This window comes from Oryx dammah, unplaced genomic scaffold (assembly GCF_014754425.2).
Source record: "Oryx dammah isolate SB20612 unplaced genomic scaffold, SCBI_Odam_1.1 HiC_scaffold_16, whole genome shotgun sequence".
Taxonomy (NCBI): Eukaryota; Metazoa; Chordata; class Mammalia; order Artiodactyla; family Bovidae; genus Oryx; species Oryx dammah.
The window spans coordinates 57,064,645-57,077,054 of NW_024070200.1; positions in this window are offsets into that span (position 1 = coordinate 57,064,645).

A 12,410-nucleotide genomic window follows, 5' to 3' on the forward strand; every position below is an offset into this window, starting at 1 on the left:
AAGGCCCACTTGACTTCACATTCCAGGATGTCTGGTTCTAGGTGAGTGATCACACCTTCGTGATTATCTAGGTCATGAATCTTTTTTTGTATCATTCTTCTGTATACTGTTGCCACCTCTTCTTAATATCTTCAACTTCTGTGAGGTCCATACCATTTCTGTCCTTTATCAAGCCCATGTTTGCATGAAATGTTCCCCTGGTATCAATTTTTCTTGAACAGATCTCTAGTCTTTCTCATTCTATTGCTTTCCTCTATTTCTTAGGATTTGGGTTTAGCTGCATACAACAGATAAGCTAGATAACCAGAGATGAGACAAGATAGAGATTCATTCAGAGCTAATCTGTCCAGAGCTGGTTAAAGGAACTGCTTTCAGTTCTCCGGTCATGATCAGGGATATGAATGCACCTGCAGCTCCAGCCATCGTGACTCTCATTCCGATAGAAAAGAGTTAGAAAGAGAAGGATGAGTGGTACTCATAATAGGAAGGCAAAACCTTCCCAGGAATACATAGAAATGATCAGAAACATGTTTCCTGTGCCTAGTACTAGTGGTCTAGCATCTATAGAAATTAATTTTGATCTGACCACATTGCTGCCCACCCTCCAAAATAATAGAGATCCTGTCAGTGAGAAGGAAAATGGGAGTGGATTTTGAATAAGCATCCAGAAGTATCTATCCCCCAGCACATTTATGTCTCCATTTCAAAAATAATCAAATGTTTTCTTTGGGGCACTTTTTTGTCTCAGTAGCATATTCCTACACTTTATGTTTACCAAGTGAAGCCTGTACACACATTGACCACTTTGGCTGATTGTCTGCCAGCTAAATAAACACTCTCCATATAAAAACCACACCAGAGAGAGGCTTAAAGTTTAACCATTTAAAGGTTTTGATGTTACTCTAGTTTATAAAGAATCTTTACTGGGTAATGTTATAACACCATTTTCCAGAGAAATAAATGGTTTTTGAAAATAAAATTCAATTCTTTCAGGTAATGGAAAAAGGCAACCAAAACAGATGTACTACAGGGCATACAAAGCTTGAACCATTCAAGAAATATCTTTAAGGTTGGAAGCTAACTCTTATCATCTTAGGTCTTTGTTGCCCTTGAATTTGCTCATCTTAATGGCTGACTCACCCTATTCACCCTCCCACTTGGCAGCGGAAGTTAAATGGCTTGTGATTCACAATCTCAGCCCCCAGAGTGCATATTTGTAATGAAAGAGGTTTATAATGTGTCTCCAGTCTCCTTGGCCTCCTCTTCCTCCTTGCCAAATCCCTTCTGCTCTGTGAGATTTTACAGAGTACTTGACGTCCTTAGGTCTTGCCAAGCCGGTGAAGATGTTTACAAGGGATTGGACATAAGCTTCCCAGCCATCAAATTAGGTAATTAATCCCAGATTATGCTGAATGTGCATCAGACAACATGAACTATACAGAAGACGAGTCCATCAGTTAATGCAGAGGTGGGGCTCGGGAGGGAAAGGATCTGGGGAAGAGGAGACGGCAGTCATGACTAAAGAATAATGGTCAGTGGGATTAAAGGAGAGTCAGGACAGTGTGATGCTTCTAAGCTCAGGCTAGGAGCTCCAAGAAGAGTGGAGGGTTCATTAATGTTAAATACTCTAAAGCCTGAGTAAGATGGTAAGGTGAGACAATTGTGTTTGGAAAGTAGCATATAACTGATGAATTTGCTAAGGTAGTTATAAAGCGATGGTGCTGGGGAAAAAAATTAAAAAAAAACATTGAGCAGATAAACCTGTGACAGTGGGCTTCCCTAGTGGCTCATCAGTTGGTTAAAGAATCTGCCTGTAATGCAGGAGACCAGGCTTCAATCCCTAGATCTGGAAGATCCCCTGGAGAAAGAAATGGCCACACACTCTAGTACTCTTGCCTGGAGAATTCTATAGACGGAGGAGCCAGGCAGGCTACAGTCCATGAGGTCACAAAGAGTCAGACATGACTGTGCAACTAACTTTCACTTTCTAACAGTAGAAATTGAGAGAAAAGGGATTTCTTTTCTTTTCTTTTTTCTTTTTTTTAGCAAAAGGGCTGTTCCTGGGATAATAACTCTCTTATACCTCTGGACTGTTCTTGCCCATGGAATTGAACAGGCTTCTCTATTATGGGGCAGAAAATATAAATGTAGAGTGAATTTATAGTGTACCTCTATCAGCAGAGGTAAGTATGTGTAAGCAAAGTGCTGCCCTCTGTAGCTGTGGCTGAAATCAGGAGGGCCAAGGGGATTTCATGTGGGCATACCAGTGGCATCCCTGAACATTTTTCAAAAAAAAAAAAAGATGGCTAATATCTATTGCACACTTATTCTTCCTAATGCTTGCATGCTGTTGGCATGGGTTGCCGTGCCCTTCCCCAGATCTTCCTGGCCCAGGGATTGAACTCTTGTCTCTCATGTCTCCTGCACTGGCAAGCTGGTTCTTTACCAGTAGCACCACCTGGGAAGCCCTGTTCTTCCTTGACACTATTGCAAACAAGATAAACGACCTTTAAATAAAGATACTAATGGCTAACTGGTCATTTTTTGAAAGACATCCTGGTAAAGGGAAGGAGGAAGAGATGATGGGAACCAGGGAGACATACAAGTTGGTGGGGATGGCAATTTATATGGTAAACTCTTGGATAAAATTTTAGCCTGGAGGAAGGTGGTTAGTATAGAAGGGCGAATGGAAATGAGTTTGCCAAAAGATGGAGTGAGGGTAGAGATGGAAAGGATTTATACCATATTGAGTTAATATTAATAAGGCAACTGATGTTTTATACAATAGTCCTAAATACAAAGCATTCACTGCCAAATATGAGCACAATACACACACATGTGCACACACATACACCTGTACATAAATCATAAGTGTGTGCAGTGTTATAAATCTCAGTGTCTAAAAATGGCAAGTGGAACATGAGGAATTTAGAAGGATGATTATTTAGTTTACAATAAATGTGATAAAATATAATAGATTTTCATGTTCCTTAGAATGCTTATCTTTCCCTATACCTAATTTAAGAAGCATGTCTCTGGACATTTTTATTCTTTTTCACTTTCTAGTGACATAGACCTTGACAGATAGAACTTCTACAGCTATTTTGAGCTATGCAAATGGGAAGAGAAATAAGAATAATAGCTTTGTTTCAATATGACACATCAAAAAAAGAAATAATAAATTATAGAGGACTATTCAAAGTTTTGCCAACAAAGGTCTGTCTAGTCAAGGCTATGCTTTTTCCTGTGGTCATGTATGGATATGAGAGTTGGACTGTAAAGAAAGCTGAGCACCAAAGAATTGATGCTTTTGAACTGTGGTGTTGGAGAAGACTCTTGAGAGTCCCTTGGACTGCAAGGAGATCCAATCAGTCCATTCTGAAGGAGATCAGCCCTGGGATTTCTTTGGAAGGAATGATGCTAAAGCTGAAACTCCAGTACTTTGGCCACCTCATGTGAAGAGTTGACTCATTGGAAAAGACTTTGATGCTGGGAGGGATTGGGGGCAGGAGGAAAAGGGGATGACAAAGGATGAGATGGCTGGATGGCATCACGGACTCGATGAACATGAGTTGAGTGAACTCTGGGAGTTGGTGATGGACAGGGAGGCCTGGAGTGCCGCGATTCATGGGGTCACAAAGAGTCGGACATGACTCAGCGACTGAACTGAACTGATTCAAAGTTTTTACATATCATCAACAGCAATGTATAGCTCCATAATGTTTTTATATCCTCCCCATTATTCATAATTGCTACCGTGTATCTTTTTAATTTTCTTCTTTTGGTAAATCTGGGAGTTGGTGATGGACAGGGAGGCCTGGTGTGCTGCGATTCATGGGGTCACAAAGAGTCGGACACGACTGCTCGACTGAACTGAACTGAACTGAAGTTTTTATAACTGGAAGGCTCTCTTAGGCTTTAAACACAATGATTACATTGTGCTCTCACCCAGGAAGGATAATTTTACTGAAAACAAAGTCTTAAGTTGGTGGTTATTTTTCATTCATACTTGGAAGGTATCATTTCTTTGCTTTCTGTCCTCTGTCACCTTTCTGAAAAGCTTCGAGTAGATTTAGTGGGTGGGTATGCACTTGTGGATAGTATGCTTATTCTCCATGGTGGCTTTAAGGATTTCCTTTCCCCTGATGTCTTAAAGTTTGCCTGCATGGCCAGTGTGACACTCTTTTTAATTTCAGACTTTCATCCCTCACACACAAAGAATAAGTTCTTTGTATAATGGCACGGCCTTAGCTGATCAAACTCCCTTTTCCCCCATTCTCCTTTTTGACTTTCCATTCTTCCTCCATATCACTTGATCTCATCTTCTGATGTGCTATCTCTTTATTTTTATGGTGGATTCGTGTTAAGTATTTTCACATAAAGTCACAAATGCATTTTTTACACGTCTCACTTACTATTTAATTCTATTGACTGCTATTAAAAGTTTTAGATTCTATTTTACAATTGTAATGCTATTTTGTTATTTTGCTTTACATTTTATCTGTGAGCATTGCTTTTCAGTGTGATTCTTTACTAACATGTTTTAAACCTTTACACTTGGAGCTGTAAAATTTTTGTTGTGTTTCTTGACTTTTAATATTTGTCAAGTTCTCCTTTTTCTCTAATTGGTTATATTTTGAAATGGTGTACTCAACTTTGATAAAGATCACTTTTTACTTGGTGGGATTTCCAAGCAAAATCAGCTATAAATTTTATACAAAAACCCGTGGTGGATCCATGTCAATGTATGGCAAAACCAATACAGAATTGTAAAGTAAAATAAAAAATTTTAAAAAAAGCAGAGATAAAAAAAAAAAAAAGAAGATGAGAAGATGAAACATGAGAATATGTTGCTTGCCTAAAACATGTGGAAAAAAAAGAGATATAGTTCCCAGGTTTCCTCAGAAGCCACATGGAGCCCCTCTACTTTAATCTTCACCCTGATATTAGAAGAATCACATAAAAATTGATGTTGGACTATGTTTCAATGGTGATTAATGGCTTTTAGGATAAAATATGAGGTCCCATTCTTTACATGTCATTCTGAATAGAGACTGAGTAGAGAAGCTTGCCAAATCATATGTTTGTACTGAGAACCCAACTAACAGGCCATTCCAAACCCATTTGCATCCTGGTGGGGCTTTGGGAACTAGTTCTCATCAATGGAAGCATATTGAAATGAGAAACGCCATTTATAGGTCAAGGAAATTTAAAGCATGTGTGCTTTCTCTGTGTACCTCTCCTCACTCTAGCCCCCTGACTATGTAGAGTAGTCTGTCCACTACCACCACATCAGACTGTGAGATGTATAAACTACCATAAACTTCTATTTTGCTGTGCCACCGAGATTTTGGATTTATGTGTTATTGCAGCAGAGCCTAGCCAACCCTGACTAATACACCTGACCTACAAGGCCTTCCAAGAGCTGTCTCTCTAGGCTCACTCTGTACCATTCTCCCCTTGTTTACTGCATTCCCCACACATTGCAAGGTCCATTTCTAAATACAGCTGCCCTTTTCTACTTGGGACTTTTGTACATGTTGTTCCTCTGCCACGCACACTCTTCCTTGCATTCTTTGCCTGATTTCGTCTCCAATTCTCAAACCAAACACCAATTCCTTAGGGAAGCTGTCCCTTGACCTCCATCTGAAACCACAGCTTTTATTGGCTTTCTCTATCAGAGAACCTTCTTTCTTAATAGCATTTTGTTCAATATTTAATTAGGTGTTTATTTGTACAATGTCTTCCTTCTCTAGCTTGGGCTCTCTGTATGTATCAGGAAAGGAACTGTTTTGTTCAGTTCTATTTACGTGACACAGATGGGGGCTGAAGACACATTTATTGATTAATATTTATTTGTTGAGTCAATGGGCTGCTCATTTCAAACCCTTGCATTTGTTAAGTTCCTAGGTGAAGAACTTCCATTATGCATTCTATTGTGAAATATGAGGTTAAAAGTGTTATATGATTGACAATTTGAATAAGATAGTATATGTCAAGGTCTTCTGAAACTCTTCTTGTCATACTCAAATTATCCTTACTAATTATTATAACTAAATTCTACAATCATGGATGTAGTTCTGACAAAATTCTATCAATAGATAAATGGGTAATGCTAAGTCTTCATACCATACAATTTAACTTGGAAAAAGAAAATCAAATTTACCCTTACAGAATTCATATTACACAATATATGAGTAGTACAAAGGCTTAAATGTATTTCATTGTAGCCATATATATACATAGCTCTTATTTTATCTCTCATATCATGAGTAATTTGAGGACAGAAATTATTTTTTTTTAGGATTTACAGCATAATGTTTATCACATGCTAGATGCTTAGTTGCTATATGAAAAATAAATGAATGATTAAATACATTACTTTTCATTTATTAATAATTATAATAATTACTCATGATCTCCATGCATGTCAAAAAAAAATAAGAATTTAATTCTTGAACCTCATTTTTTTTTTAAAGAAAAGACTAATTTAGAAGTTCCCGGTGAAATGAGAGGATTTAACAGGCAAAAATATTATGAAATAAGAGGTTTCTAAGATTCTGAATCAAATTCAGGCAAACATAAATAACAGTGAAATGATAATACAGTACATGGCCTGTTTGCTATTCTTAATACTGTTCTAAGAAATTCTATGACTGGATTTGTGCTGTAGTGATTCCAAGCCAAACATAGACATTTTGACAATTGGTTTCAATTTTGAGTATAATTATATTGTTCATTTAAACATGCATGATAAAGCAGTTTAATCAGAAACCTATTGCTTGTTCAAAATCCATGCAAGAGCTATTTTTTCCCAATGTCAGCTCAGTTGTTTTGGTTAACATAGAAGAATGGATATTCAGGGAGATCATTCTATACGCAACTGAAGGGCTGGTTAGAAAAGATGTTTCAGCGTGGGTTAATTCTGGGTTTTGGTCCCTTGAAAACAAAGGGGAAAAAGTGGCAGATGTTGAACAAAAGAAAAAGAGAGATAAGAAAGTGAGAGAGTCAAGTCCAGCTTTCAAAATACAAATGTAACACATGTCGGGCGCGGGACAAAACCCAAAGGTCCAAATTCGCAAGAGGTTGAAAGGACTTCCTCTGTCTGTGGGTCTGTGTGTATGTGTGTTTAATAGTGGCTTATAGGTTAAACACAGCAAACTCTATCTCTCACTGAGAAGTTGAAACCTCACACCCAAGCTTACACCCTGGGGCTAAAGCTGATGGATGTGTGTCACGGTGAAGAGGTAAAATTATTTCTCATTGTCGTCTTTGTTTCTGTCAAGTTTGTGGATGGATGAATGGTGCAGAATTGAGAGAATGTGAAGGCAGAGGCCCAGACAGCTTGGAAGGCATCAAATGTATTGAGCATAGAGAAGAGCTGGGGTACTTCTCTGTCAGGCTGATTAGCCTGTTATAAACAAAACAGCTTTAAACTCCCACTTCACACTGTTAACTAACAAGGTCCCTGACCTTGTCCCCATTTCTGGGGCCGGATGAGGCCCCGTCTGGAGACAATCCGACCAACAGTCCTAACTGGGGCTTGCCTCCCCTTAGGGGGGCCACTGTCTTCAGGGTGATTGCTTCCTTGTGCCTTAAACCCCTGACCCAGTCCAGCTTTTAACTCATTATTCATCAATTTTCCTAGTCCATTGGAAAAAAAAAAATGCAGTAGGGTTGCTGCTCAAATACAAGGGAGGTTGGGGGTAGGGAAAGTGGCATTCTGGCAAAAAAGGACAACCCTGTCAAAACATGACAGCCGATCCAATGCCTGTTTTATACTATTCGTAGAAAATGCCAAATTCTGCAAATAGTAACCACATGTACATTGGCTTCACAGACGCAATGTTCTGCTACAAAATGAGATGTTCTTTATTTTAGCGTGTCATCAAAGGCAGCGAAAATATCATTCTAGCCATCTAGGCTTAACCCTGTGGGCTCTCGATTTCTAGAAGTTTAATGTGAGCAGTGTGCATGTGCGTGCACACACACACACACACACTCACACTCATTCGGGCTACATGAGCAGTAGCCCTGGCCCACACAGCCCACTATCTGGAAAGGCAATTTGACTCACAAATGTGTTCCAGGGCCATTTGTATTCCTCACCAGGGGATGATTACAGGGACAAGCCCGCATCTGACGTTTAGGATCTTGCTGGCTTTGCCAAACGGAGGATGGGAGAGAAACAGCTTGGGGGAGGCATGGCAGGAGGGCTGAGGCACCACTCAGACTCCTGTGAGCACCGCAGCCAAGACAGAGTCCCCGAAGGCAGTTTCTTGCCCCGCTTTTCCTGGCTGGTGCCCGCCAGGTTTTGTTTGGATGCACTGAGACTGGCGTTCTAATTCAGATCTGCTGTGCAGTTGCTCTTTCGGGGGCACCTGGCTTGTAGTCCCTTGCACTAACTTTTAAAAGAGCCCAGCATAGATCGGAACCCATGATGAAAGTTTTGAGAAAAGCAGACCTAAGTCCACGGCTACCAGCTGGCTTCGAGGCCGGGCCCTGTTTTTGCCCAGGAATGCTTCTAGCACCTTCCACATGACCACTGGCTCCAAAGGCGCCTCCTGTTTATCTTCTCCTCCATAACAAATAGTCTCTGGAGTGGCTGCAGTAAATCTCCTTCAGTCTGGAAACCTCAGCCATAGCTGTTTGTCCTCTTTTTCCCGGGCTAGCTGGCTTCTCCCCCTGGGTCTGCCTGTGCTCTGACTCTGACAATTATTTCAAAATGTCTGTACTTGGCCTCTTGATGGAAAACAAAAGAGCCCATAAAGAGCAGGGAAACTTCTCTTGCTTTCCGTTCAGACTTGAGTCCACAAGCAGAGCAGCATGTCCTGGGGAAATGGCATCCGCCTGCTTGTTTCCCAGCTGAAGGGGAGATAGATAATAAACGGCAGAGGCTTCTGCTCCCAGCCTGCACCACACAGGACCCGACTGATCCTTTCTGATGGCAATAAATAAATGACGGAAGTTTTAGGCACCAGACTAGTGAATTGGTGGTTAAGCCTCAGGCTTTTATCTCCCTGACCCCTATTTGAACTCAACCTTGGTTCCTAAGTGCAGGGCAGACAAAGTGGGGTGGGAGGAAGGTTTCTTATCGACGTGAACACCCCTTCCAGCTCAACATAAAGAAATATGACGCTATGTGTGTGCGCGTGACTCGGGGGCAGAGGTGGGGGTGGGGAATATTTGTAGGAACAAAATGAGAACAGAGCAAAATCCCAGCTCTTATTTCTTGATGCCTATCCCATGGTCACACTGTTTAATAGTGAGCGTATCAAATAATTCCACTAACATCTATTGGGGTAGGGGGTAAGGAGGTGTCAGTTGCGGGTAAGGCACTGTTTACACTGCTGAATATACAAGTTTAAAGAGACAAACTGTTTCAGGAACTTGGAAAGAAAAAATATCAATGCCGACGCTAGCACTGGCTAGCATTTATTGAGTCATAAATATGCCAGTTGCTGTGTTAACATGCTTTATATGTGTTATTTCATTTAATCCTCACAACTCTGTGAAGTAGGTTCTATTATGTTTTCTAATTTTACAAATGAGGATCCTGTGATTTAGAGATGTTTCATGATTTATCTAAATCCCATGCCTGGAAAATGGTGGAGCCAAGAGAAACAGTCTAGATCTCACCCCATATTATATCACTTCCTTGAAAAAGAACTTAATGCATAAGGTTCCCCAATCTGATAGATGATGACCACATTTCCAGCCAATATTCCACACATATATTCTGGCAATTCCAAACGTATCCATGAGAACAGTTGATCTGACTGTTTGAGATTAGAATTGTATTATCTCTCTTTAGTCTCCTCATCTGAAAAAATGACCATGATAGGAATGATCTCTGTGTCTTTTGATGGAGATGATTTTCAAAATGGTTTGTCCAGTAAATGGAGAACAATGGAAATGGAAGCAAGAGTTAGATGCTGTTTAAAGCAGCTGTTCACCAAGCCCTCCAGTAAGATTCCCGAACTCATTGTCAGAAGAAGACTTTGAATTTGTAGAACAGTTCTATTTAATTAGAAACCCTAGGGCTCCTGTTCTCAATAGGAACAAGGCAAAGGGTGGGCTTTAATATAGTTTTGTTACAGTTACTGTGGCGCATAACCAAGAAACAATGTTCATGGGGGGTAATGCACCCACTGGTGGAGGAATTGTGGGATGCACAAATCTGTTTTTCTTTTAATACTACATTAAGTCTCCTTCAGACGAATGACTTCTGTTTCAAGACTGTGTGCTTAAGTCCAATTTATTTGTTAAGTCCAACAAAGTTAGCCTAGGCACTCAACTAGCACAATCAGCTATATAGTACTGTATTATTACAAGTTTATAATATTTTTCACATAAATAATGCATAAAAGCAAACTAAAAAAATTAAGAAAATATTTTAAATCTTAAAGGACCTTGCAAAGTACAGAAGTCAGTACAACAGCTGGCATACAGGGGCTGGCATCAAGTGAACAGACCAGAAGAGTTATTGATGGAGGAGGGAAAGGAGGTGGCAGTTGGTAGAGCTGAAATATCATCAGCAACAGGAGACGGAGGGCAAGCTGCAAATTCACTCAGGCCTGATGCTGATGGCTCAGGCTCTGTTTCCTTGCAGGATTCAATTCTGTCTACCTTCTTGGAAAAATGATCCAGTGGTACAGTCTGGTAGCACCATAAAAGCTACGTCATTGCGGCTTTCCTACTTGCTTTCAGATGTCCTGGGCTGGATATAGAGATGCTGTACTACTGTCCTCTACAGTACCGTACAGCAAAGTACACAAAAACACAACCACTTGCAGTGAATGCCCACAGGCAACAATGTAAGGCAGACACATGAACTAACCTACATGCTTGAACCTGCAGACATATATTCACATTTTTGAAGGTTAGCAACCTCAAGGTTTGTATGAAGAGGACATTCTATAAAGAGTAAGTAGGCATTTTAGGCATCTGAATATTTGTTTTATTTTGATGTCAGGGAAAGTTTGGAATGGTTAGATGTCAGGGGATTTCATCGCATGTTTCTGGTTCCTGGAGAAAGTCAGTCCACTTTCTCCCACAAGATAAACCTATAGGTATGTGAATTAAAGCAGTAAAGATATGACTAAACAATTACACAGGAGCTGGAAAAGAACGCCCTATAAGAATGAAGACCTAAGACTTAGGGGGTCTTTGAAAGGGACACAGTGAGGAATTGAAACATACCCAACTACTGCATTGGCTAGTGAAAACTCAAGCCCCAGTGTGCCCCATCTCTATTTCATCTACACTCCTTTGACCTCAGAAAAGTGACCCCTAACCTTGCCTTGTGAACTTCCTAAGTTGCCGCTTTTTCTTTTACCTGAAGGTCCGTGTCCGATTTTCCTCGAGGTTTGGATCAACATGCCAGTCATTCCTTTGCTTGAATGATTCCATCTACCATGAGGCAACATAATTGTGGCAGGAAATATCTGTTATAATTACAACTTCAGTTTAAATTCTAAATCCCAACTCTGAGTGTACTGTCCCTGTGTTCTACCCAAGTGTTCTTGTTTAGTCACTAAGTCATATCCAATTCTTTTGTGAGCCCATGGAGTGTAGCCTGCCATCCTCCTCTGTCCAAGGGAATTCCCAAGCAAGAATACTGGAGTGGGTTGCCATTTCCTTCCCCAGGGGATCTTCCAGACCCAAGAATTGAACCCACATCTCCTACACTGGCAGGTGGATTCTTTACCACTGAGCCACCAGGGAAGGCCATCAATGTCTCTACCTCATAAAATTTTAATTCCTTCATCTCTCAGTGACACGGAAAATTTGAAATTACATGAGATAACACATATATAGATTTACTTCTAATATGTGCTCTTTAAATATGCCTTCTTTACTGTTTATATGCAGAGCTTACAGATGCATTTTCTTTTGCTCTCATATGCTCTATGAAGGAGGTACAAATTCTTTATCTTCTATAAACTTCTATACCTGAATCAGGCATTTAATACACACTTTGCTAATAAATGTGATAGAGAAATTAACTAATAAATCCCTTCACAAAAACACTGCCAAGTTTTAGTGATGTACCAGTACAGACAGCGTATTAAAAAGCAGAGACATCACTGTGCCAACAAAGGTCCATATACTCAAAGCTATGGTTTTTTCCAGTAGTCATGTACAGAAGTGAGAGCTGGACCATAAAAAAGGCTGAGCACCAAAGGACTGATGCTTCCAAACTGTGGTGCTGGAGAAGACTCTTGAGAGTTCCTTGGACAGCAAGGAGATCAAGCCAGTCAATCCTAAAGGAAATCAACACTGAATATTCATTGGGAGGTCTGATGCTGAAGCTAAAGTTCCAATACTTTGGCTGCTGCTGTTGCTAAGTCGCTTCAGTCATGTCCGACCCCAGAGACGGCAGCCCACCAGGCTCCCCCATCCCTGGG